Source organism: Herpailurus yagouaroundi, unplaced genomic scaffold, assembly GCF_014898765.1.
Source record: "Herpailurus yagouaroundi ecotype Mexico unplaced genomic scaffold, PumYag 160, whole genome shotgun sequence".
NCBI lineage: Eukaryota > Metazoa > Chordata > Mammalia > Carnivora > Felidae > Herpailurus > Herpailurus yagouaroundi.
The window spans coordinates 7888475-7903560 of NW_024412401.1; the positions used below are offsets into that span (position 1 = coordinate 7888475).

Below are 15086 nucleotides of genomic sequence, written 5' to 3' on the forward strand. Positions count from 1 at the left end.
TTCAAGATTTAGGAATATTCAGGGAAGTTGCAACTAACTTTGTTCAGTGAGAGCATACACACTTTCTCTTTGTAACATCTTCATTGAAAACCCACATAAATTTGTATACTGCGAAACCCTAAAGATGAAATAATTTTTTTAAAATTTCCTATGAGGTAGTACTGGTAAATTTACAGTTATTTCAACCCCATGAAGAAGTAGACATCATCACATTCCTCATGAAAAGCTCCAGCAAGAGCCATTGGCATGGTTTGAATATAAACATCTAGCAGCTAAATGACTTTATCAAGCTACAATCCCTGTGCTCAGCAATTTAGAGGAAATCAGCAGCTTACCCAAAGTTTTTTTTTTTTTCTTTTTGCTGAGCAATTGGGGGCCAAAAATAAAACACTATTACATCAAACTGCAGACAAACAAAAATCTGAATACATTCGCTATCTTCTCAGGGCATTTCTGTACCTAATGAGCACAGCTGAGCCCAAAGGCGTCAAGATGTTTCTTGCCATTAGGCAATGGGGTGGAGGATTATCCAATAATTCCTGGCGGGCATTGTCGGTTCTTCTGGGTAAAATAGGAAGAAGGTCAAAAGAGGATGCAAATGTTTTTTAATCAATGGAAGAGAGAAGTGATACATTCCTCTGACCTTTTCGATTGCTGGGAAGATATATTATCTGCATTAATTAGCATGTTGAAGAATTCCTTCTGGATTGCCAAGTGCCTTCCTGTGAGTAGTGGGGAATATGTTTGTAACATGATGTACAGCAATCTGTCATAAAGAGCCAATTTTTTGGACTTTGTCTCTGAGTACACGTGAAATGTGAAATAGCTTTGCCAGTTATGTTGCATTAGTCTTTTTAATTGGAGGAAAAGGTTAACATTTGTGTAACGACATCGGTGCACAGGGCTTAGGTTTTGAAATGCCAGTTTGCTTAGGATACTGGGTGTTGTTAAAAGGAAATGCTTTGGGAGGTAATATAAATCATTATCATCTCTAGCATAGTTATCACTTGTTGAATGCTAAACAAATTATTTCATTTAATTCTTGGAGGGAAGTACGGCTGGCCTCATCACCATTTTTTGTTTTTGTTTTGTTTTGTTTTGTTTGTTTTAGAGAGAGTGTGTGAGCAGAGGAGAGGAGCGGGGGGGGGGGGGGGGGGAGAGAGAGAGAGAGAGAGAGAGAGAGAGAGAGAGAGAATCTTAAGCAGTCTCCACACTCAGCATGGAGCCGCCCTCGATCCCATGATCCTGAGACCATGACCTGAGCTGAAATTAAGAATCAGACACTCAACGGACTGAACCCCCCAGGTGTCCCAGTATCATCACCATTTAACAGATAATGAAAATGAAGGATTGGAGAGATTGGGTAATGTGCCTCTAAATCACAAAAGATGGTTAAGTCAGGATTTGAACCTAGGTCAGTCTGACTCCCAGAGCCAATATACTATACCACACTTCAGTACTCCCTCAGCTTTTTTTCTTCTAACTGGGTGCTATTGTGAGGGTTACTTAGCTTTTCTCTGCCTCACTTTCCTTGTCTGTAGAAGGGAACAAGAATAATTTTGTGTTATTGGCATTATGAGGATTGAATTATATAGTGGATATAAGGGGTGCCTGGATGGCTCAGTTGGTTAAGTGGCTGTCTTCGGCTCAGGTTATGACCTCACAGTTCATGAGTTCGAGCCCTGCCTCGGGCTCTGTGCTGACAGCTCAGAGCCTGGAGCTTGCTTCAGACTCCGTGTCTCCCTCTCTCTCTGCCCCTCCCCCACTCACGCTCTGTCTCTCTCTCAAAAATAAACATTAAAAAAATAATACATAGTGGATATAAAACTTTCAGCAAAATGCCTTATTACACATACCATGCTATTATTATTCTCTTAAATTGTCACATTCAGGGGTTGGGAAGAATATAATTATCACCCCTCTTCTCATTTGGTGAGGAGGAGGAATAACTGAGTAAATGTTATTTATTGCCAACAGAGCTCACATCCACGGTCCTAGAATGCCAGAACTTGGAAGACTCCATGTTAAGCCTTCTTTGTAATTACTGCTGAGGAGACTGAGACCCAAGGAGCCAAGTCATGTTTGGGGTCCGAGACTGGGAGAACCATGACCTCGGTGAAACCATTTTGCAAAGCCACTGGTGAGCCTCTCCATGTGAGCAGAATGAACTCTTAGCTACCCTTCTGTTTGTATTTCTTTGTTTGAATTTTCCATCATGTGAACAATTAGTTATCAGTCAAAATATGCTATGTCTAACATCTTTCTTTCCATTTCTAAATGTAAAAAATGAAACTTCTCCTTTCTGAAAGCCTAAAAATCTGTAACCGGTGAAAACTTAACACTTTTTTTCTGAAGTACATTAAAAGAAGCATAGTACAGAATACTTTTAAAAACCAATTTGAGAGAGCAGACCCAGAGTAACCACAACATTATTTTGATATATATTATTTAAAGCTATGTGTTTTATAAAGGTATTCACTTTTACCTTGTAAGTCCTGTAAGTAAGTATTAAAAACAAAAATTCTCCGGGCACCTGGGTGGCTTAGCCAGTTAAGCGTCTGACTTCGGCTCAGGTCATGATCTCGCAGTTCACGAGTCTGAGCCCCACGTTGGGCTCTGTGCTGACAGCTCAGAGCCTGGAACCTGCTTCAGATTCTCTGTATCTCTCTCTCTGCCCCTTCCTTGCTCGCACTCTCTCTCTCTCTCAAAAAAAAAAATTAAAAAATTATATTTGAATAAAAAAAAGCAAGAATTCGCAGTTAAAATGGGCAACAAACACATGTCCTCATTACATTTGATTTCTAAACATTGGTCACAAGATGGAAAGGGCCTGAGATTTGAGTCAATTATGTTCTCAACACTATAAAACATTCTCATTTTATCACCACCAAGCCCAGGAGGGGAATATAATTTTGAAATGAGACAATGAAGTCTCAGAGGGGTTTAGTAATTAATTTACTGAACTTTATAGAGCTACAAGGGGCAAAGCTGAAATTAGAACCCGAGTCTTTATGATCCCTGACGCTCAATGTTTTTCAAGTCTAGGTTGCTTTGAACAAAGTTTTATCACACGTGTTATTACAGTCCGGTCAGGAAAAGAGGAACTACGTATTTTGGAGATCGTGACTTGAGTCAAGGACTTACAGCTTGCGTGACTGTGGGCAGTTGTAACAGGAAGGCCTGGTGGGAGGTGGGGGGCTTGGGGCGTGGGTATCACAGGGTCAGAGAACGATCTCTAGGCACTTTCTCTGAAGCACGGCTACGCGTGCCGAAAGTTAGAGTTGGCGGGAGAATCTAAGTGGTGTGGTGCCTCTGGTTGCCAGAGTGGGATGGCAGAGAAGAAGCTCGTGGAAGGGTCTGTGGAAGCTGCCACCACCAAGTCTGCAGCCGGGCACGTGGTGCTCATCTTACACACAGCCCGGGGCGTGTGTGATAGCACGCTTCTGGGAGAAGGCGCGAACTCAGCAGCTGAAGAACAGGAGCCCTCGTGATCTCTGGCGTTGGATCTTGTCAGCCCCATCCCGCACTGCTGCCTTTCCACCTTCTCCTTCAGCACTTAAGACGGTCTTTGTCTGGTATGTTGTGTGTAAGGATCCAAAGAGATTAAGGATGGGACAGCGTCGAGGGCGGTGCCCGGCCCCAAACAGACGATCAGTTACCACTCTGCTTCTAGGTCGCAAACAACAGAACCTCCTTCAGCCGGTTGAAGCAGAGGATAAGTTTATTCCAGGTTGTTAGGTAGCTCAGAGAATATCCGGCAGGGTTAGGGCAGAAGCAACATCAAACCACCCATGGGTCTGTCCCGGAAGCGGCCCTGTTGCAGCCTTTTCTAGGCACAGACACTGTAACAGGCACACTGATGTCGGGTCCTGGATTCCAGAGTTGCCGCCACGGTTTTCCCAGAAACAGAGGCCTCTGGTATTAGCCAGTATATGTTTCACGCTCCTGTATTCTCACCCTGCTTTCTTCCAAACAAAAGTTTTTAAGTTTATTTGTTTATTTTGGGAAAGACCGAGAGAGCAAGTGGGGGAGAGATGGAGAGAGAGAGAGAGAGAGAGAGAGAGAAAGAGAGAAACCCAAGGAGGGTTTCTCTCCCAGCACTGACAGTGCAGAGCCCAATGTGGGGCTTGGACTCACAAACTGTGAGGTCATGACCTGAACAGAAACTAAGAGTTGGCTGCTTAACCCACTGAGCCACCCAGGCACCCCTCCCCCAGTTTCTTCTAAATCGAATCTCACGTGGGTGTGTCTGACCAGCAGAGCCTAGAACCCACACCTATGCCCTTATTGCAAGGAAAGCAAGGGAGAGAAAGGGAAAATTTGTCTAAGACTGATTCTCTTGGCAGGTTGCCTTCTTGACCGTGAGTGCCTTCCCTGAAAATTTGCTGGGAACTGAATATAGCCCAGTGGCTTAAGGCAGTCAATTCTGGTCAACCTTGAGGCTCAGACCCCAGCATTCTGATCACGCAGTAGAAGGACTGCTACCTCTGCGGTCTTGAATGGTGCTTGGTTGTTGGGGTTCAATCAATAGTTGACTACGTCATACAACTTGATCTCCAGCTTCTACTTTGTACTAGAAGAAGGCCTGATGTTCCCCAAAGCCATGAAAGGTCAGGGTAGGGTGAGAGCCAGTTTTCTGCCGTGCCATATTACTATGGTACCCTGACCCCTAATTACCCGATGAGAGGGGCCAATGCCTCTCTTAATCATGTAGCTCGTAAGCCTCGTGGCCCAAGATTAAGGTCACTCTCGGGGATTCTGCTGCCTGGCCTCATTAGATCTCTGTGCGATGCCTTAGAACTGCTAAAAAACAATCTGAGGTATATTAAACATGTTTGAGAGTTCATTTGAGCAAAAATTTACTTGAATTGGGTGGTACCAAGTCAGAAGTGAATAGGAGTGCTCTGCCCACAGGAGCCAGGGGAAAAACTTAATAGAGAAAGTGTGGAAATTATTTGATTGGCTATAGCTTAAAGCCTAATTGGCTGTTTGTGATTGGCTGTCTTTAGTGTTTTGATTTCATAACCTTGTGGCATTTGTAAAGGTAAGATTTAGATTCTGCTTGGCTTATATTGGCCACCAAGGTGTTAGAGCCACTTTCCTCTAATGGCTCTCTTGCTTAATGAGTTTAACAGGATGCAGCGGGTAATAGGGACCAGTGTACCAGCTACTGCTTCTGTTTTTGTGAGGTCCATTCACTTACTCATTAGGTTAGTCCTTGTGTATGTATGTTGACTGGAATTTTCCCTCTTTGTACAAGTGCAACCATCTGGTTTCCACCTTTGGAAGGGTAGGACTCTTAATATGGAAAATCACCCAAATATAGGAAAGGTGCTCAGAGATGCTGGGTGGCCACAAAGCTTGACAGGTACCTATTACCCTAATAAGTGCTAATTCATAATTAATTCCTCTTCCGTCTTCCTTGCTGGTATATTCCTGGTGGACTCCATTACTTTAAGAGAGTAGATTTTGACATCAGGCATGCCCGTGCAGGCTTGGGTCCCAGTTCTGCTACTGCTAAAGCCATGTGGCCTTGGGAAGTTAAGATGATATCTTATGAGTCTCAGTCGTCCATTTGTGAAGTAAAGCCTATTAGGAAGGCTTCTCTCAAAGGGCAATTGTTACGATTAAATGAAAGTATGCAAAAATCTTACCAATATGTCAAGCACACAAGAGACATATGAGAAATGCCAGCAATTCATCAAGGAAAGGAGTTCTGTTCTGCCCTTGATTTTTTAGGACTCAACCCGATGCCAGTCCATTTTATTATCTTGCTAACATTACTTAGTTTGCTAACAAACAAACAGATAGACAAATCGCTAACAAAAACTTAGTTCCAGTGACAATTCTGGGAAATCTACTCTTCACCAAAAGAAGGGTAGGGAAGAGAGAAAGGACTGGAAAAATATGTAAGGCTCATGGAGGTTCACTCCTATGTATCACAGGTAGACAACAAGCTTGCTCAATTTGAAATTCCAAAAGTGCGAGGCAGCATGGTGCCGGGGAAAAGTGGGCCTGGGGGTCACAATCCGTTGTTGGATTCCAACATTCCTTTATACTACCTGTGGGACCTTTGGCACTGACACTTGAGATCCACTTACTTGTTCCTTCAGCCAGTCACACAGTCGACAAATGCTTATTGATTCTGTACTGTATGCCAGACTGTGGACCAGTGTGAACAGTACAGAAACTTTGGTGAGCGAGACAGACATGGTGGCAAATACTCCTGATCCACTGTGAATGGTGTCATAATAGAGGTGCTTACAAGATATAGCAGTGGCACATAATGGAGAACTTGAGTCTTCCTGGGCGCAGGGAAGGACTCAGAGAAGGCTGTCCCGAGTAGGCAGCATTATAGCTGGGTTTTAAAAACTGAGTAGGAGGGGCGCCTGGGTGGCTCCGTTGGTTGGGTGACCAACTTCAGCTCAGGTCATGATCTCGCAGTTTGTGAGTTCAAGCCCTGCGTCGGGCTCTGCGCTGACAGCTCGGAGCCTGGAGCCTGCTTCGGATTCTGTGTCTCCTCCTCTCTCTGCCCCTCTCCTGCTCACATTCTGTGTGTCTCTCTGTCTCTCAATAATAAATAAACATTTAAAAATTTTTAAAAAATAAAATAAAATAAATAAAAACTGAGTAGGAATTTTCAAAGCAGACAGTGGGGAAAGGACATTCCAGACAAGGAGTAAAGACTTTCCCCTTACAACAGAATAATCTTGACCTTACAGAAATCAGAGGGCCTAGAAAATCAATAATCAGATATTTTTTAATGGGTAAAGCGTTTAACAATGAAAAGCTCCTTGTCATCACCAACAATGACATCCCGGGTACCACCAGAGCTGTGAAGCATCAGTTCACAGGATCTGGCCCGGGCAGAACAGGTGCACTCTCTATTGAATGAAGGCTCACACTGGAAGAGGATATTGATTGGGTCACTTGCCCTGGTCTCTGGACCTGTCACATTCCTATTGTAGATATCATAATATCAGTCAACATTATAGTGGAGAGCTGGGTCTCTAGAACGGGCTAGATTCCTAAGACAGGACAAGAATATGAGGTAAGGTAATCACTCTATTACAATTAAGTCAGAAGGGAAGGAGGAACAGAAATGGGTTATGTGAATTAGCATTTATGAGATGTATGAATATAGTTTTAACTTATCTGATATAGTAAGCCAATATAGTTTTATTTCCTCCCTAAATCATGTTCCCTTACAACTTTTGCCTCCATGGCTAAGCCTTAAGGCTCACTGCTTCAGGAAAAGAGAGAACCAATTCTACCTAGGAAAAAGAGCCAGTGAGCCTCAGAGTCTATACCAATATATGATTCCTGTTGCATTTAAGTTTCAGAAGCCTTGATCTAGAAGACATTGTGTGAATCCAAGGGCTCTGTCTGTCCTTTACATGAGCTACATACCACGATCATCCTCTATAGCCACGTGCTCTCTTAGGGAAGAGAAAAAGAAGGGTCAAGAATGTGAAAGACTCAGCATTATCCAAAATAGACTCAGTTATCTGCAGAGACTTTCTTTTTTATTATTATAATTTTTTAATATTTATTTATTTATTTACGAGAGAGAGAGACACACACACAGAGTGTGAGCAGGGGAAGAACAGAGAGAGAGAGGGAGACATGGGATCCAAAGCAGGCTCCAGGCTCTGAGCTGTCAGCACAGAGCTCGATGTGGAGCTTGAACCCATGAACTGCAAGATCATGACCTGAGCGAACGGAAGTCAGCCGCTTAACCAACTGAGCCACCCAGGTGCCCCTCTGAGTTCTTGAATTGGATTGAGTTTCCTGGATTGGAAAACTGGCCCCCTAAGATTAAATCAAGATAGAAAATAATGGAAGTACATTTGCTTTGATCAGTACCCACTGAGGGACATGGTTGTCGATTTTTGTATTAGTCATGATTCTTTCTCACTCAAGACCAGATGAGTAGTAGTCACCTTGTGTGGTTTCCCATTTGCTGTTGCCTCCTGCTCACTTCTTTTCATAGTCTTTTGTGCGTTTAACTTTTTTGACTCACCTCCAAATGAGTGAATCCACGAGTCTATGACGTGAAATATTTTTATAAATTTGTATAGCAGGAGACCCAGCTTAAAGCCAGGCTTTTTTTTCTCTGCCCTCAGATCCAGTCAGGCCTGGACATGTCTGCACAGCTGATAGAAAAGACTGGCAGACTCTATTCACTTGAGGGACCATAAGTCCTTATAATAATGAATTCACCTTAAGGGAAAAGAGTAGAGGTAAAGGAAAGAAGGATCACTGAGTTTCACAGTATATATATATATATATATATATATATATATATATATATATATATATAGCAAGTCTTGAATTAGGCTTTTTTTGTACAGTTTCTGAACTTTTTGAACATTTTATTTAATAGATAAAGCACCAGGCCTCAAATTAGATTTTGAGTTAAGACTTGTTTGAGGGGGTCCTGGGTGGCTCAGTTGTTTAAGTGTCTGACTTCAGCTCAGGTCATGATCTCACAGTCCATGAGTTTGAGCCCCGCGTCAGACTCTGTGCTGACAGCTCAGAGCCTGGAGCCTGCTTCAGATTCTGTATCTCCCTCTCTCTCTCTGCCCCTCCCCTGCTCATGCTCTGTCTCTCTACTCAACCCCCTCCACACACACACACACACACACCCTTGCTTTGCAGCACATTCGGTGACTGCTTTGCTTTTTATTTTATATCATTCTGCATCTTTTATTTTTAGCTATATGCATGTATTATTTTATGTTAAAATAAACTGTCACACATGGACACACACATAGTGCCAGGTTTGTGGCTCTCAATTTTACTCAGAGGGGCACAAGTCAGAATCGGACAGGGAAGGAAGGAAAAGCCTAGGCCTTCTGGCTCAGTTGGTTCAAGGACAGTAATGCAGGATCAGAAAGAAGGAGTTATCGTTCAGATCGCCTCTTACTACATCAATGTTATGCAAGCCCATCGGGCATAATCTCCTTCAACTTCAACAGTATTTTCTCTGCAAACACTTGTATTTGTTACCCATCTTCAGCAACTTTTCTCTTGTCTTGGAACATGTGATGTTGTACCTTTGGTCAAATACCTGCACCCTGACCCTATCCCTTCCCACCTGTTTAGGTACTTTGCTATTGTCAGGGAGGAAAAGCTTTTCCTCTACTCCTCTTAGGCTCAGTGTCTGGAGGCCTGCAAAATAAACTGACAAAAGACAAATTAACAGGGGTAAGATACAATATTTTATTAATAATTACTTGCACAAGAGTTCATGGAGGAGAAGTGAAATTCAAGGAAGCTATTGGACTCAGAGGCTTATATACCATTTAAAAAAATTTTTTTTCAACGTTTTTATTTATTTTTGGGACAGAGAGAGAGCATGAACGGGGGAGGGGCAGAGAGAGAGGGAGACACAGAATCAGAAACAGGCTCCAGGCTCTGAGCCATCAGCCCAGAGCCTGACGCGGGGCTCGAACTCACGGACCGCAAGATCGTGACCTGGCTGAAGTCGGACGCTTAACCGACTGCACCACCCAGGCGCCCCATATACCATTTTAATGAAGCAAAGGAGGCTTGAGCATCAAGAGACCATTAAACAGGGTGGAATGAAATATGCAGAGGAATTAATGGAAGATAAAGGTTATTTTAGTAGTGTGTTCATGAAAACTCATCTTGGTGTTGACTGTCTATCTCTGATGGTAAGAATTGCCCTTCTGTTCCCGGTGGTGGTAGTGGCACCTTCCCAAAGAGAAATTTACGTCCTGCTTTTTGGGCAGATAAGAAGAGGGCAGAGAACTCTTCCTGCAGCCGCTGATTCTCAGTTGCCTTCAGCTCGAAATAATCCTTAGGCCAATGTGGCATATTTGGATCTTCTTCACTGTATCGAGCATACCTTCCCTCCGTTATAACTTCACTTCCTCCCCAAGTTGCTTCTTCCTCTCTTCTTGTGAACATGCTCAAATCCTTCTCATCTAAGGATCCATCCTTCCCCTGGTCCTTCCACATTCATTTAAAATAATATTTATTCAGGGCTTATTAGCACAGCAATGATATAGGTGTTGAGGATGTGGTGGGGGAATAATACAGACACAGTCCTTGTCTTCCTGAAACGTACAGTCCATTGCCCACATCCCCCTCTAGCTGCCATCCAATCTCATTTCCTTTTCATCCAAACCTCAGAGTAATCTACTCTGCCTGCTCTTCCTCTCTTCTTAAATAAGTGCCATCCTATCATCCAAACCACAAACCTAGGAACTGACCTCAGTTTCCTCCTGCTCTTCATACCACACATCACCAAATGCAGGTGACGTTACCTACATTTTTTTTTTAATGATTCCCTGTTTCCATCCCTACCATCATGTTTCTAGACTGGCCTCGACCATGTCTTGCTCATCAGTGGTCATTATAACTCGTCCTCCTGTCTCTGGATTCAGCTCCATTAAATCCCTCCTCCAGATGTGAACTGTAGAGGTCACTCCTATGCTTCCAGCCCCTCAAAGACTCCCCATTTCCTATAGGATAAAGTCCAGGTTCCCCAGTGGGGGCTTACACCTTTGTCACCACCTTCATCTCCAATCTCATATCCCTGATGAGGAGATGTCCTTGCAGGTTTCCACATATAACATATTCAGTATTTGTAAGTGTTTGAGCTCATAACGGCCACGAACGTCCTTTCTTGGGTTCTTCTTGCCCACTGACCCCTGGCTATGTTTACCAGCAAATGTACCTAGTTTCATTTTTCAAGACTCAGCTGTTTGCTACCTACTCTAAAAAACCTTTCCCCTTCCTGAAGGGAGAGATGGGTGTCTTTCCTTTATGCTTCCATAGTGGCTGTGTATGTCTATTCTTCACTATGCTGTTATTTTATAACTGTTCATTCTTTCTCACCAAGCATTGAACTTCTTTAGAAAAATGTTTGGAGCATGGTAGGAACTCAATAAATATTTGTGGAATGAGGCATGATCTGAGCTTTTCTATCACTAGATGAATTTCCTGGGGCTATGGACATGGAACTTAATCCTATCTGGTTTTATTCCATAGCGTCATTGGATAACCAGCATTTCCACCAAGAGATGAGATGTTAATGGCTCCACCTTAGCCTTCCACTCACTGCTTCACTAAGCCTGTTCTGTGGTGGGAAATACTTCACCCATGGCAATAAAAAAAACCAAAAAACAAAAAACCCATGATATGCACATTCATTATCACTTAAAAATTTTTTTTTATTTTAGAGAGAGAGCACCTGCATGAGCAAGAGCGAGGGGGAGAGAGGGGGGTGGGCAGAAAGGGCTCAATTCCACAATCTTGGGATGACAACCTGAGCTGAAATCAACAAGGGTCGGATGCTCAACCGACTGAGCCACCCAAGCACTCCGTTATCTCTTGTTTTTAATTCCTGCCTAGATCTTATCCCAGCACACTGGCTTCTCTTCCCATTGTGAATAAAATCAGACATTTATGGGTGAATTTGGGGGTGAAGCAAACAGATATAGATAAACGTGAGAAAGAAACCACGTGTGCTAACATGCCCTTGAGCCTTTCAGTGTCCGAGACCTAAGGTTGTATTTGTCCACTTACAAAAAAATAATTTGATATACATGTGTATTTACATTTTAAGCATCCTTTTAGAGCCACCTCATAGCTTCACAGAATGAGGATGCTTCACTATGGGGTGTCATGAAGATATTCAAATCCCCAGTGCAAGGACTGAGGCCAGCAGTCACATGGTGGGTTAACCCTCCGTGGAAACCCACATCCTCCTTACATGTGCACAGATGCAAATGTTCTAGCTGGAAAAGACCTTAGGGACCATTTTGGTGAACTCTCACTGAGCCCTTAGAGGTTTCAGACCATGTTCTCAGATATTAGTCCAGAGACAATACTGAGAAGTGGTACGTCCCGGAAAAAGGGTTACCAGGGTGAATTTGCTGTTCTCATCTCATCAGCAGGAATGTGACCGAGGTGTGGGTCGGAAATCAATGGTTGCGGTAAGTTGCCAAGTTATCCCCCTCTTTTCCACTGGATTCAGCGGGGACCCTCGCTCTGCCACAGAAGTTTCTTGCCATTCTTTCCACCTTTGTGCTACTCACAAGTTGGATGAAGAAATCACCCTTGTTTACATCCACACAGTTTATAAAAAGTTCACAAAGACAAGGCTGCACTGGATCCTCTTAGCCCACATGAGAGTTCCTTGTGTTGGACATCCTCCCATTAACTAGTGTCCCTTTGAGGGTCTATATTGCCTGATTGATAATCTTCCCATCTGAATTTTATCCAGTCTTTCTTCTCTATCTTGACCCAAATGGTGTCATGAAAGGTGTCAAATGCTGACACCCAGAACACTGTATCTACATTCTCCCTGCAATTTGCAGGCTTGTGAAGCTATGAGAAAAGCCTTTTTAAAAATTAAGATGAAGGGCACCTGGGTGGCTTGGTTGTTTAAGCATCTGACGCTTGATCTTGGCTCAGGTCATGATCTCATGTTTCATGAGTTCAAGCCTCACATTGGGCTCTGTGCTGACAGCGTGGATCCTGCTTAGAATTCTCTTTCTCTCTCCCTTGCTCTCTCTCCCTCTGTGCCTCCCCCCAGAGCACACACACGCACTCCCTCTCGTTCTCAAAATAAATAAACAAAAATATCTGTTCATTTCAACTTAAAAAAATTAGGTGAAACTTTTATTTGTTTATTTATTTTTAAATTTACATCCAAGTTAGTTAGCATATAGTGCAATAATGATTTCAGGAGTAGACTCCAATGATTCATCCCCTATGTATAACACCCAGTGCTCATCCCAACAAGTGTCTTTCTTAATGCCCCTTGCCCATTTAGCCCATCCCTCCACCCATAACCCCTCCAACAACCTTCAGTTTCTTCTCTGTATTTAAGAGTATCTTAGGTTTGGTCCTCCTCCTTGTTTTTATATTATTTTTGCTTCTCTTCCCTTATGTTCATCTGTTCTGTCTTAAAGTCCTCATATGAGGGAAGTTATATGATATTTGTCTTTCTCTGACTGACTTACTTCACTTAGCATAATACATTCCAGTTCTATCCACTGTTGCAAGTGACAAGATTTCATTCTTTTTGATTGCCGAGTAATACTCCAATATATATATTTTTTACGAAAAAATTTTTTTTAACATTTATTCATTTTTGAGAGAGAGACAGAGCATCAGTGGGGGAGGGACAGAGAGAGTGGGAGATACAGAATCCGAAGCAGGCTCCAGGCTCTGAACTGTCCGCACAGAGCCCAACACAGGGCTTGAACTCATGGCCTGTGAGATCATGACCTGAGCTGAAGTCAGACATGTAACTGACTGAGCCACCCAGGCGCCCCTGGAAACTTTTTTATTTCTTAATATTCTGTCCTTCACAGTCTCTACCTGTCTCTCTTGGGTTTTTTCATATCTCTCTGACAATTACTTCTGTCATTCATCGGCTCTTTCCCTCTGTTTCTTGTAGCCCAGTTTTTATCACTTCTCCATACTCTCCCCTGGTTGTCTCCTCTAGACTGATTGACCTCAACTACCATCTATTTGCTAATGACTCCGAAATCTATAGCCACCCTGTCCAAAAGGCAGGTCCTCAGCTACACCAGGTGTTTGGCCACAACCTCGTATCAGAGATGCAGTCACTTTCTGTCTGCCAACGCCCCCTTCCCACAGCCCCTGGTGGGAAGCCATGCAGATCACTATGTGACCTCTTCCCTCAGGCCATCACTGATTTTACCGGAGTGGCTACCTGCTCTAAGCCAGTTCAGTGAGACTCCCTTTCCTGGAAGCCCTCTGCCAGAGAGGCCTGCCCCTGTAATGTGATACAGGGCTTGAGACCCTATCCTGTTGACAAATTTGCAGAGGAAGCGCATAGAGAGAGAGAATCCGGAGAATGGGCAGATGTGCAAAGTGAGGCAAAGCAAAGTGCCGTAGGATTTCAGAGAGAGCGAGATGGAGCAGGTGGTTGGCTAAGATGTTTCTGGTGCCGATGAGACCTTGCTCTGTCACCCTCATTGTATTTCATGAAATTCAATCTTTCATTTCTCAAATACTGTTTGACGACCTACTTACATCAGGAACTTTGCTGTGGACAAGACATGTTTTGCTGAATAAGAAAAATGTGGTCTCTGACCTCATAAATCTTACTTGAATCTTTGTTCTCAGTAAATTCCCCGTTACTTGCGCATGTTTGAGTGAGCTTGTTTCTTGCAGTCCAGGGATCCATGATCAGTATATAACTTAATTCTAAATATGCCCCAAATAAAACTTGTGATCCTCACTATGCTGGCTCCTTCTCCAGAAAGCCCCATCTTGGTCTGTGGTATGGTGGGACACCCTTGTTTTCAAAATCCTTATATTTGCATTTATTCCTCCTCTGCTTAATACACATCCAGTTGATTGCCAGATACTTTGGATTCAACTTCAAAATATCCTTTCCTTTAGATACTCCTTTTTATCCTGCCTCAAAGTAGATCCCTGACACTTCTCACCCACAGTGTTTAAACCACCTTTCATCAGGTCCACCTGTTGACAATCTGTCCCTACACTAGCTCATCCTCATGATGTCACAACACCCTTAAGTCCCATTTGTCATCTTGACGCCTACCCGCAAACATGTCCATTGCTTCCTCTTTGCTCCAAGGACAAAGTACAGACTCCTTATATGAGGCCCTACATGACCTGCTCCCAAATTTGTCTCCCTTGTTCTCTCCCACAACTTGTATTCCAATAACTTCCAACCACATTGAACATCTAGCATTTTCCGAGCTTGCATTTTTCCAGTACACATTTCATTCTGCCTAAAAAGGCTTTTCCCATATATCTGGTAAACTCAACCTTTAGGACAAGCTCAAGCATCTCTTCTGATGTAGGCAGAAGAAATGTCTCTTAAGGGTTTCTGTCCACCCCTCAGAGACTCTGCAATTTAGAAAGGGGTGAGAAGAGATAATAGCAATAATAATTCCCTTATAACTATACCTTGTGGATACCAAGATTATCCCGGTTGAACCATGTAACACCTCAGGCAGTTGAGACAGGAATGCATCCCATTTCATAGGTGAGAACATGGGCTTAAAGCAACAAGTGTCCTGCCCAATGTCATGTGATCACTCAAA

The 15086-nt window shown here is 43.2% G+C and overlaps 1 long non-coding RNA gene across 1 annotated transcript; it reads left to right on the forward strand.

Moving 5' to 3' along the window:
• The first annotated feature begins 381 nt into the window (after nucleotides 1-381).
• Nucleotides 382-2383, forward strand: LOC121034392 (uncharacterized). The gene is made up of 2 exons (XR_005792408.1): nucleotides 382-724; nucleotides 1978-2383. It is a non-coding gene; the product is annotated as an uncharacterized LOC121034392 (long non-coding RNA).
• Nucleotides 2384-15086: the final 12703 nt, after the last annotated feature.